The sequence below is a fragment of the Emydura macquarii genome, unplaced genomic scaffold (genome assembly GCF_026122565.2).
Source record: "Emydura macquarii macquarii isolate MOO-44397 ecotype Brisbane River unplaced genomic scaffold, CSIRO-AGI_Emac_v2 contig_2734, whole genome shotgun sequence".
NCBI classification, from domain to species: domain Eukaryota; kingdom Metazoa; phylum Chordata; order Testudines; family Chelidae; genus Emydura; species Emydura macquarii.
This window is the reverse complement of record NW_027132871.1, coordinates 2546934-2568595: the sequence shown is the minus strand read 5'-3', so window position 1 is coordinate 2568595 and position 21662 is coordinate 2546934. Positions and strand designations below refer to the sequence as shown.

At 40.6% G+C, this 21662-nt stretch overlaps 1 long non-coding RNA gene across 1 annotated transcript in view; it reads left to right on the top strand.

Moving 5' to 3' along the window:
• Window positions 1-14595: 14595 nt before the first annotated feature.
• The window catches only part of LOC137165026 (uncharacterized), a 75728-nt gene continuing 68661 nt past the window's right edge, over window positions 14596-21662 (top strand). The window contains exon 1 of the long non-coding RNA XR_010923269.1: window positions 14596-14719. This is a non-coding gene — a long non-coding RNA (uncharacterized lncRNA). The remainder of the gene's footprint in view (window positions 14720-21662) is intronic.

Sequence of the window (21662 nt, the reverse complement as noted above, 5' to 3'; positions counted from 1 at the left end):
ACTCCTCCCCTGCACAAATAGCCAACATATACTAGGTTATAAATGTGTTATGTTTGCTTTATTGAAAAAAGAAGTTTGCCTTGCATTAGCTTTTGTTTGACACACTGGCAAGGAGACAAAAGGTGAGAAAACACAGGATGACAAAGGACATTGTTGCTTTCTGACCTGTGAGGCAGGCAGAGATACTCAACATTGTAAAACTAATGTGCACAGCTACTTTTCTGGTCCTTCTGCCCTAAGCATCTGGAAGCTGTACTGACTACAGCTTGTGACCATGGCAGCAGCAGCAGCTGAGGGGTCACTTGTCAACCTTTCTCTTGTTGGAAAAGTTGCAAGCATCCAAGTCCCAAGCGTACAGCAGTGTACGCTTGCTGGAACAAGGGAAACTGGTCTTGACAGGGTAGCCTGTATGGACAGTGGTTTCACCAGCCATCACTACCAGTGGTCACACTGTATGTGAGCAATAACTTTGAAAAGTGAAAATCCATAATTACCTTAAATGCTAATCAAAACAAACAGCAATTAGAGGCAGAGCTAAAAGTAGTCCATGTCTGTTGCCCTTTGCATTTGATTTGTTGTTAGGTATATGAACTCAGAAGTATGTACACTTTTTAAACTCCTTGAGTGAAGGACTTTGTCTTTCATATGCTGCTAAAGCACCATTTACACTTAAGGTTCTGTATAAATAATAAAAGCCTGTGGCTTATCAAATGTTACAATAAGATCTTATCCGATCTATTTTACAGTAACTACTGGAGTGAGTGGTAACTGACCCATCATAAGACAGAAGCATTACACTTTTGTAACCCTGATCTATGTCAGGTGACTGGTATCAGGAAATAAAGTCCAGTTTCTTACAATGCTCATGTGTGTGTCATACCTTAGCTGAGATTATTACAAGAACAGAAGAAATTAGTGAAGGGTGTTAGAAGAAATTAGTGCCCATGAATAGCAATAATGTGACCTATTGATGCATGTTTTTAGTAAAATGGAAGAAGAAGAGGCAAATAACATTTTCCTGGATTCTAGTATTCATTCGTCTGTGCAGTGTAAAAAAAAAAAAAAGAAAAAAAGAAAAAGAAAAGTATGACTTCTGTTTTAATCATGTAGGAATAGGGTGACTGTGACATACTGTACCACAAAGCAGCATACTGTAACCCCATATTCATCATTTCTGTATTGTTGTTGTAATAATTCATATTAAGCATGCCACGTAAGATATCCAATGAAAGATCATAATCTGCAAAAACCCATTGTGCTGTCAAAATATGCATATTGCTAATAGAGAACAAGTTATGAGATTTTGCTGTTATTACAAAATGTTATAGGCTTGCTAGTAACAGCAGAGGAGGCATTCGCAGCCAGCAGGGGATAAGCAGTCATCAATTAGCAAAGGAGTTGTAAACAAAGGATTTACAGTATGACAGTTGCACAAGACTATATAATAGAAATTGTTCAACTCCATGACTCACTTGCATGGGAGGGGATTGAGCAATCTCAGCAGAGCCACTTGGACATGCCTGGACTAGTGTTTGCTGGCCACATGGTCAGAAGATATAAAAGAAGGAACAGAGGCTGCATGCTTGGTCCTTTCTCCTCCCCCATCCATGCTGAAAGCAACAGGAATGCTGGAACACTAAGAGATTTGACCCAGGCTTGAGAGAAGCCTGTATACTGAGAACTGGAACATCCAAGTGGGATGAGAAAACTGCTTAATCTAGATGTTGCCTATTCTTAGAGATTTAAGAGTTACATTGCATATTTATCTTTATTTTCTTTGGTACCTATCTAATCTCTTATGCCTGCCACTTATTTTCACTTAAAGTCCACCTTTCTGTAGTTAATAAACCTGTTCTATATTCTTAACTAAACAGTGTGTTTCAGTGAAGTGTTTGGAAAAATCTCCACTCAGTTAACAAAAGTTGGTCTGTCTTCTCCAAACCTGAAGGGAAGGGGGTGTGTGTGAATCGGGTGATAAAGTTATTGGTTGGACTTCTGACAAGGGCAGAACAGGGCAACTTCGGGTTGCAGGGCAGGGAGCTGGGGTGACTGGGCTGATGCCTTTCTCTGTGAGATTGGTGAGTAGCTCTGGGAGCATTCATAGAATCTAGCTTGGCATAGGGATCCACCTACTATTGGGCTGAGTGATAATAGCATCTGGAGGGATTTGCTGCTTGTCACTAGCAAAATAGTGTGGAAGACAACTCAGTTTGGAGAGTTAAAGAGGCACAGTGGTATCCCAGTCCCAGATGGCACCCTGGGGAAATCCGTCACAGTAACTTTCTGTGGTAATAACACATTGTGCTGTTATTAAGATTACATTGATATTTTGCCCAACAATAATAAAAGGAAATTTTTGATTGGGCAGAATAATCCAAATGATGTTGGCTTGCACTTCTGCACAATTGGTGAGATTTACTTGCATTATTAATTCCTGCTTTGAGTACAGTGGCTACTTTTAAGGAACTCCTTGGATTCTTGTTGGTCTCTATGGCTGATCTGAAGGTGTACTCTATGAAACAGATTTTCAGACTTATTTTGTGCTGACATTTACACATGCCTGATGTGTGCAAATTCCCAATGTGTGTATTCACCAGGTATTTGTGTGCCTACCTGGCCATATCTCTTGGCACCTGGCCATATACACATGAAAATAGTTGATTTACATGTGAATATCTGATACTTGTACATATTGCACACTTGCATACATATTGATACACTGGGAAAATTCAAATGAATGCATGCACCTAACTTTGAAAATATGTCCTTGCATGGGTATGCTAACTGTTATCTATTATTTGTTTAGCAATGTTCTTCGTGCTGTACAAAACAAACAAAAAGAGAGAGTTCAATGTACAACATTTAGCAATATCCCACTGGAGAAAAATATAATTATTTTTAAATGTATGAATAAATCAATATTCCTTGGGTAAACAAATACCTAAGATTAAATTGCTGGAAGCTGATTGTTCTTTAGCAATATCGCTTTGGGGAAAAATATAATTCTTTTTAAATGTATGAATAAATCATTATTCCTTCGGTAAACACTTGCCTCAGACTAAATTGCTAAAGACTTCTTTTCTCACTGTAATATGAACATCACTTAAAACAGTATTTCTGATACCTTTAAAAAAAACCACAGAAATTAGTATTATGTAAAGCCAGCACAATGTATTTATAGCTTTAAAAATGTCTAATGTCCTACTGTGAATATATAGCTCCACATTTCCTTTCATAAAAGATAATTTCAGTTTTGGCACTTTTGTCTTCATAAAAATTACTTAGCAAGTTCAACAAACCACATTTCTCACAATATTGTCAATGCACACCAGAGTTTTATATAATACAAACTCTAAATACCTGATATCACTAAGCCCCTTTTACAGGAGCCTTAAAGCGGATGTAAAATGTAATAGAGACCCTGTCTACACTTACCTCCGAGATTCGGCAGCAGTCGACGGGAGTTACACAAGCTACACAAAAAACTTGCCTAATTCCCGTCGACTTCTCTGCTCCTCTTCTGCATGCTGTCTTCACAGCTGTTTTCCCATCGACACAGCGCTACGCCACTTGCGAAGGTGGTCTTAGCACATCGATTTCTGGATCAACTGAGCGGGTCTTCACTGACCACTCAGTCAATCCAGAGAAATCGATCTGACAGTGGCGACTTTGCTGCCGTCAGTGTAGCTGTATCCTTAGAATAATACAAAAGAAAAATTGGTGCTTGTTTGTTTTGTAAAATAATATGATGTATCTTCCTCTCCTTCCAAAGTAAGGCCGTGATTAAGGAAAGGATTCCTAATCAGGAAAGGCTCTTAAGCAAATGCTTATCTTTAGTATGTGTTTGCACCCCAATTAAGCATCTACTTAAGTCCTTTCCTGATTTGGCATTTAACTGAATAGTCTAGCAATAGTACCTGTGTAAGAGTTCAGGGTTCAGGATTTGGCTTAAGCCAATTGAGAGTTATCATAGAATCATAGAATATTAGGTTTGGAAGGGACCTTAGGTCATCTAGTCCAACCTCCTGCTCAAAGCAGGACCATCCCCAACTAAATCATCCCAGCCAGGGCTTTGTCAAGCCGGGCCTTAAAAGCCTCTAAGAATGGAGATTCCATCACCTCCCTAGGTAACCCTTTCCAGAGCTTCGCCACCCTCCTAGTGAAAAAGTTTTTCCTAATATTCAGCCTAGACCTCCCCCACTGTAACTTGAAACCGTGTTCCTTGTTCTGTCATCTGCCACCACTGAGGATAGCCTAGCTCCATCCTCTTTGGAAACCCCCTTCAGGTAGTTGAAGGCTGCTATCAAATCCCCCCCCTCATTCTTCTCTTTTGCAGATTAAATAAACCCAGTTCCCTCAGCCTCTCCTCATAAGTCTTGTGCTCCAGCCCCCTAATCTTTTTTGTTGCCATCCACTGGACTTTCTCTAACTTCTCCACATCCTTTTTGTATTGGGGGGCCCAAAACTGGACACAGTACTCCAAATGCGGCCTCACCTATGCTGAATAGAGAGGAATAATCACTTCCCTTGATCTGCTGGCAATGCTCCTACTAATGCAGCCCAATATGCCTTGGCAACAAGAGCACACTGTTGTCTCATATCCAGCTTCTTGTCCACTGTAACCCTCAAGTCCTTTTCTGCAGAACTCCAGCTTAGCCAGTCGGTCTCCAGTCTGTAGCAGTCTATGGGATTCTTCTGTCCTAAGTGAAGGACTATGCACTTGTCCTTGTTGAACCTCATCAGATTTCTTTTGGCCCAATCCTCCAATTTGTCTAGGTCACTCTGTACCCTATCCCTACTCTCCAGCGTATCTACCACTCCCCCCAGCATAGTGTCATCTGTGAACATGCTGAGGGTGAAATCCACCCTATCATCCAGATCATTAATGAAGATATTGAATAAAACTGGCCCCAGGACCGACCCCTGGGACACTCCGCTTGATACCAGCTACCAACTAGACATCGAGCCATTGATCACTACCATTGAGCCCGATGATCTAGCCAGCTCTCCATCCATCTTATAGTCCATTCATCCAACCCATACTATTTTAACTTGCTGGCAAGAACACTGTGGGAGACCATATCAAAAGCTTTGCTAAAGTCAAGGTATATCACATCCACTGCTTTCCCCACAGCCACAGAGCCAGTTATCTAATCATAGAAGGCAATCAGGTTGGTCAGGCATGACTTGCCCTTGGTGAATCCTTGCTGACTATTCCTGATCACCTTCATCTCATCCAAGTGCTTTAAAATGGATTCCTTGAGGACCGGTTCCATGAATCTTCCAGGGACTGAGATGATGATTTTATTATGCTTTTAAATTGAAATCAGGCTGTCTGTTGGTACAAAAAGCAAAGGGATTTTATGATACTTTAAAATAGCCCACAAAAGGGGTAGATGTTTTATGCTTTATCTTGTGACCACTGAGGGCAAAGGGATGTTTGCAATTGACTTCAATGAGAATGAGAACAGGCCCTGTCTGAATGGCTTTTAATAGGGTAATGACTTGAGAATAATAGTTAGGAAGGCATATTTAGAGGTACTTAGATATTTGTGGGAGTAGAAGTAAAAGCTTTAATAACAATTTTGTAGCTACTTTATCATATCTTTTATTGCCCTGTCTTTTAAAATAGTACATAAGTGAGCTTTTCTGATGAATGACATATACTAGTTTTATATAAAAAATACTGAGATTTCCATGTCTCTTTTGGGTGCTTTCTTAAACCCATTCTGATTTGCTCTGTTGCAGACTGCAAAGCCTCATGGGTTCAGTGTCTGACACATAAACAGCACATCTCTCATGCAGCCCACAGTTCTGCTTCTCTGGGAACTGTGGCTGGTGCTACTCCACATTTCAGCTGCTCTGCTGCTACTTTCTATGACAACATGCCCTAGTGAACATCTGGTTTTGCAAAGGGCTCAGACCAGGGACTCATTTGAGCTGCCTCTCTGTTTTTAAATTGTATTACAATTGGTATTAGGTACCATTTGATGACCAGAAAAATTGTATTTCTGAAGTACCCCCTGACCATCCCATTCAAGAAACTGTACAATTATTACTAACATGAAAGAGTACTATAAAGACAATCTAACAACAAACACACTCTGAATCCATAATGAACTGAGTTCATATATTGGATTTGCTTCAGGAACAACAGCCAAAATAAAAGGAGTCAGAGGGAAAGGTAATAAATATGGGGCAAAAAAAATGGTCCTGAAGGTCCTTGGACACCTTTGGCAAGACAGTGAAGGCTTTTTTTTTAGTTTGAAATGGATTGAGACAGATAGTGAGAGGGTGGTTGGGTAGCATGAGACTGAGACACAGTAGCTGAACAAAGGGAGACTGATCTACTAATATGCCTTTTATTTCTCTAGTTGGTTTCATCCTCTGGGGTGGAAGCTCTAGTTTCAATATTCAGATCGACCAAAAAGGTCACTGCATTTAAATCTAAGACAGTCAGCTGTGATATGAAATCCATAAAAGCTTCTCTTATGTAGGGATCAACTTGCTAGGTATTGAGTTATAGTAGAAATGCACTCTCACTTCCTGAAGCACATGAAGGATTGATGTGTTAGACCTTTCACTGCCTGGAGAATTGAAGGAAATAATCATTAAAAATGTAAATTCGGTGCTCTTGAAAGATGACCTCTGGTTTCTTTTGATTATCCCACTAGAATGTGTACTTTGTCTTAAAACGTTAACAAAGCTTATCTGGCACTGTCAGAGTTTAGGCAGAAATGAGCTATGTTCTTGCTAAATCATTATCTCTTTCTCTCTTGCTATTTCCAGTGCAGATTTAAACAACCTCTGAGGATCTCAAATCTCCCAAAGGAACCCAACCAAACATTGTTTCAGCTGTTACTCTGTTCCAGGTCAATTAGTTTTCCTTAAATTCCTCACAAGTACTGCCATGATCTAATATTACAGCTTGAATGCTAAGTTATAGATTCTGATACCCTTATTCATGTTGAAAAGAACTCTGCTCCACAAATGTCCCATGAAATTCAGTCTGACTCAGACTGAGTAAGCATTAAGCTACTGCCTTAAATATTTAAGAGGAACTTGTCCTTCCATTCTGCCCTCTCTCTGAATTATTAAACTCATTTCCTCATTTTAATTGGGAGCACTATTTTCACCATAGTACCCTCTCCATATGAGCCTTGTGCAGCACTAATGCATTTCTTTTAAGCGCTTCCAGTGTACCTACAAGCAACAGATTCAGACTTGCCATTTATCGAATAGTGCATGGGTTCAATCCTGGGCTGACAGAGTTATTCCATCAGTGGTGTTGAACCTTCAATACAATACAATACAACCCACCTGCAATAACAATTACATGAGGCAGTGGGGTTTTGCCCTTTCTTACCTATATTATTTTTTAAAAAATGTGACTTAATTAATGACCTAATACTGACGTTGCACGAGTTTTCCACTTTATAGAAATAACAATGGTATTTCAATAACAATCTGTGGGCCAGATGGGAGATGGCAGAAGGACTTTTACTCAGTACTAAGTCAAGCTGAAACCAATGGGACTTCTTATGGAGTAGGGTATGACTTCAATGTGAGTAAGTGTGGCAATATATATAATATACACATACACAGTCTTTCATTTTGATTAAAGGTGTCCTGTCGGCCTGTCTATCCAATTACCAGTGCTAATGGACATTTGGGAGAGGCTGATCTCATTAAGCCTATTGCTGCCTATAAAAAGGCACTTACATTATTGGATTTAAAGTGATGCTTTTCCACAAAGATATAACTGCTTTCTTTTTTTTTTTTTTTTTTTCTTTTTTTAATCACAGAACTCTTCACTCACATTAATTGATTCTTCAGACTCTGACACTAAAACCATTTCCTGGACTGAATGGCATACTACACAAAGGGCAGACATAATATACTTAAATGAAAAACCTGTCACTTTAAGAATACTACTTAAGTCCATCTTTTCTAATATTATTAGTTTAAATTACTTGAAAACTGAAGTGCTAAAAATATCAGAAGCAATGCCTCCCACTAGGCTATCTAACATCTATTCTAACAATAGCCCTTGCCTCCTTCTGCACCCTTGAGTTGTAAGGACCTCATTTGGTATAAAAGTAATCAACGGGTAGAGTCAATGCTGTCAAGCATAAATAAATATGCTTGATATAAATAATATGCTTGATAGCAAAGCCTCTAATATTGAAGTCATAGATGCAAAAAAAAGGAATGTGTTGCTATGAAAACAAATGCCCATCTAAGCTCTCCCCTACTTTGCTTCACTGCTGCTATGAAACCTAATTGAAGAGAGCTAGAGTTTTTCCATTACTGTTCTTTCCCTCACACCCGCTGCCTGTTGAAGTGGCTATTCCAGCAACTCTGTACTTCAGTTAGAAATGGCTGGGTTTTAATATACATTCTGACTGCATGTATTGTGGCAGCGTGTTTCTTGCAGCAGTACATACATCTATATTAATCCTACTGTATGCTTTTGGCTCACCAGAGTAGTAGCTCTGGGAAGCCTTTGATTGACATGCTGTGACATCATCACCACTGTTGCCTCACGGTAAGCTGTCGCTCCTGAAACGGCTTTTGATGGTGATACTTCTGAGAGAGACATAAAAAGAATAACACCCTCCATAGGTAAGAAAAGGCACAAACTTCAAAACAGTATAAATGAAGTGTTTCTGTCAGGAGGGGAAGCAGCTGAAACAAGAGGGGAGACATGGGGACAGGCTGTATGGTCCCTCTGCCCCCTTCCACCAGGGATAAAGGATACCCTCTTCCCCCCAGGGAGGTGAAGTGTCCAAGAACAAGCTTCACACTTTTTTGACAATTAGAGAAACTTTTCCTCAATGATCTCAGACTGAGGCTTCCAGGTCTCTTATGCGGGAGGGCTGTCCAGGGCACAGAGGCAATAAAGAATGTTAGCTGGACTCAGGGGATGGCGGTGGGTTGAGTGAGGCATTGTTAACTTCCTAGTTCCGGGCTTCATACAATTGCTTATTTATTGTTTAACCATCTTGTTTTTCAGAATGTAAACTCTTCGGGGCAGAGGTTGGCTTCTCTTCTATGGGTGAGATTCCATAGCCCAGCAGAGGGGCACCTAAGGCAGCTTCAGGATGGTTTTGCACCATCCCAATCCTGAGCTTCTCTGGCAACTCAAGAGGCACCTGGCATAACATGGACAGTCCTAGGGGTCTGTCTATGTTGCAGCAACCTTCCCCGGCTGCCCTATGGGCTGCAACACTGCCTGAATTTCTGCAGCACCACATGCTGCGGCCCTGCCCCTGACATACCCCCTTCCACCCTGAGATCTGCCCCTACATGCCCCCATATGTCAGGGCTTCTGAGGGTGCTCTAGGAAGGTAGCCTTATGTCTGTCTCTGTAGTGCCTGCACCAGAGGAATCCTTGACTGCTATTGAGGGACCTCTTTCTGCTACTCCATCCTTTTACCTGGTGAGAAGGGACTGAAGCAGGGCTGAGGACAATGGAGACTCACTCCTGGGTGAGGTCTGTAAATATTACCTGCATACAAACCATATTAAATCTCTAAAAGTGTCCAAAAGTGTCTAAGGCAGCTGGATCTTTTTGAGTGTACTTAAGCCATCATTAATTTCAAGTAGCTGATCTGTTTCACTGAAGTCATGGCAAATTTTGGGCTTGACATATCAGCATAAATGAAAAATTTGAAAATACAGTAATTTACTTCAGTATGATCAATAGTGTTGCTTTTTCTCTCCAGGCGGTGATGGTGGTATTATTAAAAATTAACAAATATCATGCTGCTCCTGTAATCTTTCTGGCAAAGTACAAGCCATTGGAATCTAAATGAAAAACTAGTTTGGTATCATTAAGGTATGGATCTTACATGCATTTACAGCTGGTTTAATGAGATTGTTTCTTTAAATAACCATTTGGAAAAAATGCTGGATGCCATTGTCATTTTTATACAGTTCCTTCTCATCTTAGAATCTCTGCAATTAAAAAAGACTTGTCAAAAAGGCTTTAATGGTCTTGACTTTTAACCGCATTCTTGCCATTAAAGGAAGGAGGCAGCACTAGGCTTGTCATGAATCTTTAAGAGAATATTTAATTGGATCTATTAAAATGTTCTGGTTCTAGGAAAGGTTGTCTCAGTTAAGTTCCCAAACACTGGGTATGATTAATCTCTGATTGTGCCTAATATTTAATTTGTTTAAAAGACAAAGAGCCAAACCAAAAGTGAAGCTACGCTGGAGTGCATTACACTTCCTTCCAGCCTCCTCATCTTGTATGTTACCTTGACACATTCCCTGATGCTCTCCCCAAAGAGCACCTCTCTATACATCACTTCTAGATTTGGACCATTACATTTAAAGGAGTCTAAAACTGTCTATATTTTAGGCTTTTCTCTGCAAAGCTACTCTCTTCCAGCATATTGGTGTTAAGTTTACATAATTTATACTCCCTTAATTGTACTGGAGCCAATTCAGAGGTGATGTGTAGGAGTAGATGTAAGATGATGTAATTTATATGTCAAAGGGGCCAGAAGAAAAAAAAATTCAGTGGCTTGGATTCCCTTTGGCTCAGCTCTTGATTTGGCTTAAGTTCTGTACTTTACTTAACTCCTCCCTTCCTCTTTGTGCACTCGTACATGTCCATGTGGAGCCTGCTTCTGTTTGCTCACACACCAATATAAATAAAGAGTAGCTCCAGTGAAATCAGTGGAGTTACGTTATTGTAAATCATGTCAGAGAAGAAATGGGCCCATAGAATGCACCAATATTTTCCCCAGGAATTGAAATTGGGAGTGTGGGGAGTTGAATTTATAGGAGACCAAGGGGTGAGAATGTGAGGGTGAAAGGGGGCTGTAAGGCACAACTGAAAAATGTTTCATGGCGCTTTTATGAGATTTACCTCATGTTTTTAAATCATCACACAAATTAAAGTTGGCTATTCAAGCCTTTTATGATGCATTACATCTACATCCTTTTTGGTTTCTAGTTGTAATTTTGCACAATTCCGTTAAGGAGCATCTCGAATGCAGCGCATTCATCTTTGGTGGCTTCTCGTGTGTCCGGTACGTCCAGTCCTTCAACTGATATGCTCGTTAGTTCACTCACATGATCGGGCAGAAGGCGACTTCCTTCAGAACACAAAATTCTATTCAATGATGAAAAAAATGCTTAGCTATAGCTGTTGTGACTGGGAATAGCAAGAGATGAATTCCTACTTCTTTCATCCCAGGAAACATACCACAAACCTTAGATTGAGCTATCAGTGATGATTAAGGTTAAGATTCTGTCATGGGTACTTTTACTAAAAGTCAAGGACTGGTCACGGGCAATAAACCAAAATTCATGGAAGCCCATGACTTTTATAAAAAATATTCTGGTGGAGGGGAGACAAACGGAGCTGCCGGAGCTTGAAGCTGCTCCAGCTCCATTTCAGGGCCCCACACTGCTCCTTCAGCCCCCAGGGGGCTGACCCAACCCCAGCCACTGCTCCAGTGGGCCAGGGCCAATGGTCTGGTGGGCCTGGAGCTGGCCTCTGGTCAGCTGTTCCATGGCTGCCACAGTGCTGGCAGCTGCTCCAGTTCTGCCTCAGAAGATGTCACAGAGGTCCCGGAAAATCATGGAATCCCTGATCTCTGTGACAGAATCTAATCCTTAGTGATGATAAAAAAGAAGTTGAAGTTAAATCTTGATTCATTTGTTGTATGACATTCCACTCTGCAAATTCTCTATTCTGATTTGATCACGACAGCCCCTTTGCTGGTAATACCTCATTCCACTCAACTGTCAGTGTTTTATAAGACAGGCATCTGTAAAAGTTATGTAGAGGTTGAGTAAAATCCAGAAGTCACTGTTGTAAATTTATAAGAATCATGTCTCTGTACTTTTTTCAGCTGGTTTAACAAACACTTCTTATCCTCTTCACTAAAGGATTCAGTATAAGTACCTTCATTAGTCAACTTCTGGACTGAAGGTTTTGCTTCTTCCAGTACACTTTCAATGGATATCTCTCTGATTGATCCAAGATTTGCTACTGTTGTAGCAGATGCCTGGATGTCATTGTTTAGTGACCCAAGTGGTTTCAATAGTAGACTTACAACAGAGAGAATGGTGATTGTCTTCTTTGAACATAGTAGCAAAATTATTCCACCAGCCTCACTGCTTTGATCCGTCCCATCTTAGTAGATAATTTCCAAAGCCAGTAATAACAGTTGCAGTAATTTTAAGACAACAGCCAAGGATCACTCATGAGAAAGCCAGCAGGTTTTCCCAAGTTGCATTAATTTAACTTTAGTCCTAGAGCATCTTCTATTTTTTCCAAGACATTCAGTCCTTTTGGATTCTTGTTGAAAAAATGAGTATAATGAAGACATTAAATTTATGGGTTTTTTAATGACTCTTGAAGATTCTTCAGCTTGTACTAGTGCTAGTTGAGTAGATCATAGAATCAAGGAATTGTAGAACTGGAAGGGACCTTGAGAGGTCTTCTAGACTATTCCCCTGCAGTCAAGGCAGTACTAAGTATTGTCTAGACCATCCCTTACAGGTGATTGTCTAACCTGCTCTTAAAATCCTCCAGTGATGGAGATTCCACAGCCTCCCTAGGCTATTTATTTCAGTGTTTAACTAACCTGACAGGAAGTTTTTCCTAATGTCCAACCTAAAATTCCCTTGTTGCAATTTAAGCCCATTGCTTCTTGTCCTATCCTCAGAGATGAATGAGAATATTTTTTCTCCCTCTTCCTTGTAAGAACCTTTGTTTGTACTTGAAAATTGTCATAAAGTCCCTCCCTCAGTCTTTTCTCCAGACTAAAGAATCCCAGTTCTTTCAATCTTTCCTCATAGGTCATGATTTCTAGACTTTTCATCATTTTGGTTGTTCTCCTCTGGTCTTTCTCCAATTTGTCTACATCTTTTCTGAAATGTGGCACCCAGAATTGGAGGCAATACTCCAGTTGAGTTTGTATCAGTGCAGAATAAAACTGAAGAATTACTTCTTGTGTCTTGCTTACAATGCTTCTACTAATACATCCCAGAATGATATTTGATATTTGATGATATTTTTTTCCAAGAGTGTTACACTCTTGACTCATATTTAGCTTTTGATCCACTATGACCCCCAGATCCCTTTCCTCAGGACTCCTTCCTAGGCTGTCATTTCCCATTTTGCACGTGTACAACTGATTGTTCCTTCCTAAATGGCGTGTTTTGTGTTTGTCCTTATTGAATTTCATCCTATTTACTTCAGACCATTTCTCCAGTTTGTGCAGATCATTTTGAATTTTAATCTTATCCTCCAAGCACTTGCAACCCCTCCCAGCTTGCTATCATCCACAAACTTTATAAGTGTACTCTCTAAGCCATTATTTAACCAATTGATTAAGCTATTTAACAGAATGAGAATCAGGACCTATCCATGCAGGACCCCATTCCATATGCCCTTCCAGCTTGACTGTGAACCACTGATAAGTACTCTCTTGGAATGGTTTTCCAACCAGTTTTGCACACACTTTATAGTGGCTCCATCTAGGTTGTATTTCCCTAGTTTATTTATGAGAAATTCATGCGAGACACTATCAAAAGCCTTACTAAAGTCAAGAGATACCACATCTACTACTACTTCCCCCATCCACAAGGTTTGTTACCTTGTCAAAGAAAGCTAGTAGGTTGGTTTGACATGATTTGTTCTTGACAAATCCACCTTATTATCTTCTAGGTGTTTGCGAATTGATGGCTTAATTATTTGCTCCATTATCTTTCTGGGTACTGAAGTTAAGATGGCCTCTGCAGTTCATACAGGAGAGATTAGGGTTACACTTTTTTCTGAGCAAAACTTGTACTCCACCATGCCTTCCAGAGAAGTTTGCAGCTCCATCAAATGCACCAGCAGTCATCTGTTTGGGGTCCAATTTACAAGCATTCAACTCTTCTAAGATGTGGGTTGTCACAGATGCAGCGGATGTGTCTTCAATAACCTGAATATCTAGAAATGCATCTACTGGCTTACCACTGACATCAAGATACCGTATGCAATGGCTTAATACTTGACCCCCACTTGCACTGGTGCATTCATCAGCAAATCTTTTTAATGTGGTGAGAGAGGTGTTTACTTTTTCAACAGTTGCGTCTTTCCCTATTGCACTGCATGCTTCTAAGCAGTCAGTTGAGTTTCTTGCAGAAAGATAGTGAGCATTTGCCGGTCTTGTTTGGAACCAGTGTCCAACTACAGGGCTACAGAATGACAATGCACTTACCGCACACTACAAACTGGAGGCCAATGTTATCTCTTGCTTAAATAGGAAGTATGATGTGACAGCCGTACTTGTTCACATAAACTGTGTTGTGTCTCCAGCATTCTTAACAACCTCATTAAGTACTTCTAAAATTGGCTTTGACAGTGAATGGCTTATAAGGCTTTCTGCATGTCAATGTAGTCCAGAGGCTTGGTGTTTTGTAGCCTTTTCACTTAGTTTGTCAGCACTGGCTTTGCTGATCAGTCTGGCAAACCAGGCTTCTCCAGTTTTACCAACTGTAGCAGTGGAAAGCTTTCCTTCTTCATAAGCTCATAAGCGGTGCACTAGTGGCCATCTTTTGTAACTTCAATAAATGGGAAAAGTTTGACCGATAAACATAGGGAACCTGCCTTTAGTTGTGGAGACACTGTTTCTTTAGTAGGAAGCTCTATTTGTGCTTTGGGCTGTTCGGATGTAGATACACTGCTTGAACCTTCAGATGACAGGTTGGTATATTCTTGGTTCTTGGAGTGTTCTTCATCTTGGTTAGTTTGACCACTGGTGGGGGGAGCAGGTGATGAGGGACTTCAGGGGAGCTGTAGAGAAATCCCTGGCATGCACTCCTTTTAATCTTCAGTTTGGATTTTTAGATATATCTACAAGATTGACAAAAGATGGCAGGTTTAAAAATTGCAGAAGTTTAACATACTCTTCCTAGAAGATTTGGTTCATGCATAAAGTTAGAATATATTGTAATTAGAATCATAGAAACATAGAACAATAGGGTTAGAAGGGACCACAAGTGTCATTATTCTAACCCACTGTCAAGATGCAGGATTTAGGTGAATTACTGCAGTTTTAACAGAAATAAAAGTGAAGATAAAAATATCTTCCTGTTACATGTAGCTCTTCATTGTTGCATGTAAAGTGTGGTAATTAAAGCATAAGTAAATTGATGTTGTATCCTTTACTCAGGCAAACTCCCACAGAAGTAAATGGGTAAATACATTTCTGAATGAGGATTGCAGAATCAGACTTAAAGGGCCATATCCTCAGCTGGTGTAAATGAGTGTAGTTCCAATGACTGACAGCAGTGTGATTTCCCAGACCATGTGCACATGCTCATGTGAGAACTAGCACAGCTATAAATAGTAGTGTACCACAGGCAGAGGCAGCATAATTTATTTGTGCCAAGTATGTACACTCCGCCTTTAGATGAATTTTTTGTATTGGTCTTTAATACAAAATGTGTCAAAAGTACAATATATAAAAATACAATCTTTTCAATTAAATATGTCATCAGATTTTAATAATAATAGCAAAATCTAAGTGTAACAAAGGATTGTTTAATGTATCAATTCTCCATATACTAATATTTTTCTTTAGAGCCACTTTTGGAAAATATTTGAAAGGAAGAGCTGAACATTTCTGGAATTCTAATCTCACCTTGTGGTAAAGAATTATTTCATGTAATACAATGGAGCATATACAAAGAGTTTGCCTCTACATTTTTGTGAGCATTTTTATAGCATACTAACAATCTAAAAAAAAAAAAAAAAAAAATCTTATAAATAGAAGTAGGACCCATATGGCAGTATGATATAAATTCAGAAAACTATGGATAGTTTTAATCTCTGACTCATTATAGGACTGAATACATCCACTTGGAACTGCAGTGTTATAGGAAACAAATATCCTATTTTTCCATCCAATTTTGTGCAGCACAATGATCTGTATGACAGTTCAATTCAAGCAGTTTGCAAACAAACAGATTTCTTTTTCTCATTGCACTGCCTAACTGCATGGCCTTTTTATAATTTATATATATAGTTTATTGCTAAGCAAAAAGGTTTTATTAACACCACAGCATATGTAACATGTAAATCTGAATAGGTATTCTTTAGAAAACACTTGGTTTCTAAGTGAGTTGACTTCAAGGAAATGTATCAGCTTTCCAAGACTGACAGGGAAACTTAATATTTGATGTCTATTAGGTGGCCTAGCTGAAATAAATTCTTGTCCTCTCAATCTATTTCCTAGTGGAAACATGTCCATCAGACACAAAACACCACCACACTTAACATTCATTGTTTAAAATCTCAGTGCAGGTCTACACTACAGACTTTCTTCAGTAGAACTATGTCGCTCATGAGGTGTGAAAAATTCACACACCTGAGCGATGAAGTTATACCGACGGGAATGGACACAGTGTCTGGTAAGTCTAGATTTCCTGTAGTGCAGCTGCGCTGATGCAGCATTTTAAGTGTAGCTCTGCCCTCATGCCTTGATTCAACAGTGCACTTAAGCATGCACTTAAAACTTTAAGCATCTGTTTTAAGTCCCATGGACTTCATCATGCAGCCTGACATCTGGAGCAGAAGCAGAAAGCCCAACAAGGGAGGAGGCTTTCGCTGGCAAGAGCTGCTGCAGCAGCTAGATACAAGCCTGCGGGGCTGGGAGGTAGGGCTTGCAGCCTAAGTACTGCCACAAGGAAAGCAATATATGCAACATCTGGATGAAAGTCCAGAAAGGCCCCCAGTGAGACAAGAGACTGTGGAGTTGAGCCCTGGGTAGTAGGACTTACAGGAGATACTGTAGCCTGATCTATTGATTAGATTGATTACTTAAGAATTCCCATTTGTTACTTTGAGGATTACCCAATACCCAATCAGGATGTCCTCAAAGTGCAATGAGGAATCCTTAGACAGTTGTCCTTGAAGAAAAGAATGGCTAAGCCATGTACAAAGCCTGTGTACCCCTACTGCTCTATTGTTTGCCCCTATGGCCCAGATAAGCATTATCTTTAACTTTTGTTGTAACTAATCTGTGGTTAATAGGATATTGGCAATCTTCTTTTCCACAAACCCTACATGTAATGAGTAATGTAGATGTCAGGATCATTACATAATCTACTTAAATATGAAAAAGGAGTAAGCATTGTTGCTTTAAAATCCTTTTCAGATAATTCTACTCGCGATTCCAAAGTTACTGAGCCAATGCTCAAATCTTGCACAGGTCACAGGATGCTCTAAAGACAATTTCGTAGCCTTTGTGAAAAGCAGCAACATCACAGGTATCTAAAACATCCAGTCCTTGTTGCTTTATTACAAGATGCACTGTCCCTAGCATAGGCTTACTTTGCGTTATCACCGTCACTGCTACTGAATGACAAGTCTAGATTTCCTGTGGTGCTGGTCATAGTCACTGCATACTTTGACACCCTACAGATTTCAGCTCCTTTAAACAGAAGGAAAGCTGGAGGCTTTGTTTGGAGCTCATGGAAGATGTCCTCGAAAGTGCTCATTTTTAATCCAGACGTGAAAGGTAAATATGAAAATGGATAGGCAGAGACGCCATTTTTCTCTCCGCACACACACAGAGTACACTTTGCTGGCCCAGGGGCCAGAGCAGGAGACCCTACACTATTTCTGTATCTTTCCCCTCTTGTCCACGTTTAGGTCCCCAGCCTTCTTGCATGTAAGTGACTGCACCATGGATGGATTGGGGCCTTTGCCTCTTCTTTTCTCTCTCATTTTGGGTCTGATCCAACACCCATTAAAGCCAAGACAAAGACTACAATTGACTTCAGTAAATATTGACTCTGGCCTGTTGTCTCTTACTTTCCAGACTCCCTACACTGAACAGTAAAGGAGAGTGCTTCTGATTCTGGGGTACTTGTTCAGCATAGAACAATACATTGCAGATAGCAGAATTTACCCACTGACATTCAATTCCCTTCTCCCCTCCCTTTGTTGGGACTCATGCATTTTGTTTTCTCCAAACACCTGGAGAGCTCGAGAGATGTGGTCATAAATCAAAATCTAATTACTTAATTGAATAGCATTTCACTCTGGCACAGTAGAAATTGTAATTAACACATCTGATGAAAATGTATGAAACTGAATTTACCAAAGAGAGATAGGGTTGTTGGTCCTTTTCCATGTTCATAAAACAGACAATTATAACCAAATTCACCAGCTGTTTTGTTAACTCTATTCATATGGTTTCAATATGCTTTTAATGAAGTTTTTAAATGATGAGAATTATGTGTTCACTAAACAGAATCATAGAGATTAAAAAGGGCCTAATAAGTGATCTTGTCCATCCCCTGTCAGTGCAAACTTGTTCTGTTCTCCTAGTTTCTAGTTCTTTTCCAAGTCTAATTTTGATGCCTTGTTGAACCCTAATTGTGTAATCAGATGCATGCAAGCAGAGGCATGCAAGGCTTAACTACTTCAGCCCCTGCGAGCGGCAGTAGCTATGTCAGCAGAAGCTCTCCGGCCGACATAGCACTGTCCACACCGACGATTAGGTCGGTGTAGTTTATGTCACTCAGTGAGGTGACTTAGTCATACCCCATAGCATAGCTTCACCGTGTTTCTCAATAGGTATAAAGAGGGAGTGGAGTATGAGATGTCTGAGAAATCATAATGTCTTTTCATTATCCAGAATGAATAATGCAAAGATCTATAATTGAATAATGCCATAGGAGTCATTTGGCTATAGAGCTGCAAATAGAAAGGAGGGTTGGGGAGAAACCTAAATATCTCATTAACCCCAATATTCACCAATTCATGTAACTATTTCTGAGTGACTGAATGAAAAAAGCACTGATCTTTTGATGGTGGGACTGTGTTGCAAGTTCCCTGATGGATCCAGTATTCTGTCTAATTAGAGATTCCAAACTTGGCTTACTATGGATCAGTAAACATGTTCATTTTAATACAGACCCAGGACTAAGCTAACCAAAGAGTTACCTTCTGTTTCATCTCAAACCAAAGTGAGTTTTTAAAATCAGAATTAAATGTATTGGCAATGACACAGTATAGCCGGCAAATATTCAGGAAAATAACTTTATCTCCATTGATTCCAGGGACTTCATCAGCATAGAATCATAGGGTGAAATCCTGGCTCCATTGAAGTCAATGAGAAAACTTTCATTTGACTTCGATGGTGCCATGATTTAACTGTAGAAATGAAAGATGGAAAACACCTTTTACACTAGCTGACAACAGTGCTCTTGACTTAAATGTGATTGTAAAGAAATGGAAAAAAAAATCCGGCTTAAAAAATTTCCACCTGCTTCTTTGACAGAAGCTTCTATGACTAATCTATGCCAATGAAAGAAGAATCGGAATATGGCCTATTAGATTCTTTCCGTCTTTCATTTCTATATTTCTCTCTGCACCCATCATTAAATTACCTCTTCCTGACCAAATGTAGCTCATTCCATAATGCAGTCTTCTTCTCTGGTGTTGTTCTAGTTGTCACAACTACCACCCCATACTGGAACCCATATGAGGTATCATCAAACAATTACAACCCATGCTTGATGGGGACCACTTCCTGAAAAAAATCTTTCCTAAACCTCCTCTTCTGGACTTAAAACAACCCCTCAACCTTGCCAAACTTATCATCAGAAGTTAGCTCCTCACAGACCCAGGCACAACAACCCAAAGCAGGACCAGACCCTGCCAGAACAACAGATGCACAACCTGCAGACATATCTCCACTGTTACAATGATCAACATCCCCCACAATATATCTTTAAAGATCCATGGATCCTACACATGCCTATCACAATATGTGGTGTACCTCATCCGGTGCATCAAATGCCCCAACAACAACTATGTGAATGAAACCAGAGAATCACTGTGCTTTCAGATGAACTCACACAGAAAAATGATAAAAGACAAAAGTATCATATCACCTGTTGGCAACCACTTTTCTCAAAACAATCACTCCATATATGAGCCCTCATCCTCAAAGGAAACCTGCACACCATCTTCAAAGACAAGCCTGGGAACTTAAATTCATAACTCTACTAGACATTCCAAATCATGGACTCCGTGAAGACGCTGGTTTTATGGCTCATTACAACATTTTGTAACCTGTTAATACTCCTTTGTCCTATGATTGCAGAGGTGTTAATTGCCCACTTTATTTGAAGGGTCTCCTGCAACACAAGTTAGCCCCTTGTGTTTAACAATCTGTCCCACCTTGTATTTAGCTGTGACACTATGAAGAAAAGCCTTGTGAAGCTTGAAAAGTGGGCTACATGTACACCACAGCACTTACAGTGGCACAGCTTCATCTATGCAGCTGTGCTGCAGTAGCGCTTGTGGTGGAGACACTCTAAGCCAATGGTGAGAAGCAGTAGCTTGTTTGAGTCAAGTTATCAGCTTCAATATAACAACCCAGAACTGTAACCTATTTATAGTGAAAACAAATATAACTTTAGTAACAAAGGTTAGGATTTAAAAGATAGTGAGCGGCAGCAGTCTTTCGACTCAAGGATGACGTCCATCAGGCTTGGTGGGTCTTCAGATGACTGAGGATCCCGAATCTGGATACACACGTTCTTTGGTAGTGGGGGCATATTGTTGCATAGGGAAGTGGGATTCGCAGCTCTGGGTTGGTTTCCTTCTCTTTCTTCCATTGCTGCCGTTCTGCTTCGGTATTGAGTTGTTGGACCTCAAAGTGGTGTGTGCCTTGATGGACCAGGTAGCGCCACACCAGGCAGTCAGCAGCTTGCTCCTCCCAGTTATTGGTGTTGATGCCACCGTGCTTGAGGGGATCTTGAGCGTATCTTTGTATCATTTCCTTTGGCCACCCTTTGAGCGTTGGCCAACAGAGAGCTGGGAATAGAGATCCTGATGAGGGAGGCAGTTCTTGGGCATCCGAATGCAGCGGCACCTTGTCGTGATGGAGAGGCTTGCATGTTCCAATGACCCTGAGAGCAATGCCATCTGCAGCTCATGCTCCTGGTAGGGCCACCCATGGTGGTAAGGTCAAGCGGGAGGTTCCAGACAAAAAACAATCCAAGAAGTCCTCAGTGGCGGAGCAGGCAGAGGAAGGCTGTGGCCCCAATGGCTGTGAAGGCGGAAGAAGGCTGCAACAGGGAAGTGGCCCCAGTCGTGGTCCGCCATGCCACTGAACCTGGCCACCAACCATCAAGATCGTGTGGACCTGACTGCGTACCAGAGTCCCCATGCTAAACATGCCAAGTGCAGGCTTCCACCAGGCCCAAAAGTCTAGTGGTGATGGAGGATTGGAGATGGGGGCAGGGCTGTGATACCTGAGGGCCCAGCCAAGAATCTGCACACAGGCAGTGGATGTGTGATGGTCGTTGGGCACGTATGTTGCGGGGGGTGTCCTTCTGCAGCTGCATCCGCGGCTGAACAGTCCTCTTCAGGCTCACCTCTGATCACCTTGAAGTGAAATAGGCGGAATCTTTTCTTGATATACAAATATCCTCAGTGTTCCAGTAGGTGTGGGCAATAGCTGATAGATGCCAGGTTTAAAAAAGCCTCATTGCTAGTAGAAGGCAATATCCTGTCATTATAATACCTCTGTATTTGGAACTGGTGCGACTGCTGCTGGAATACTGTGTCCGGTTCTGGTGCCCATAATTCAAGAAGAATGTTGATAAATTGGAGAGGGTTCAGA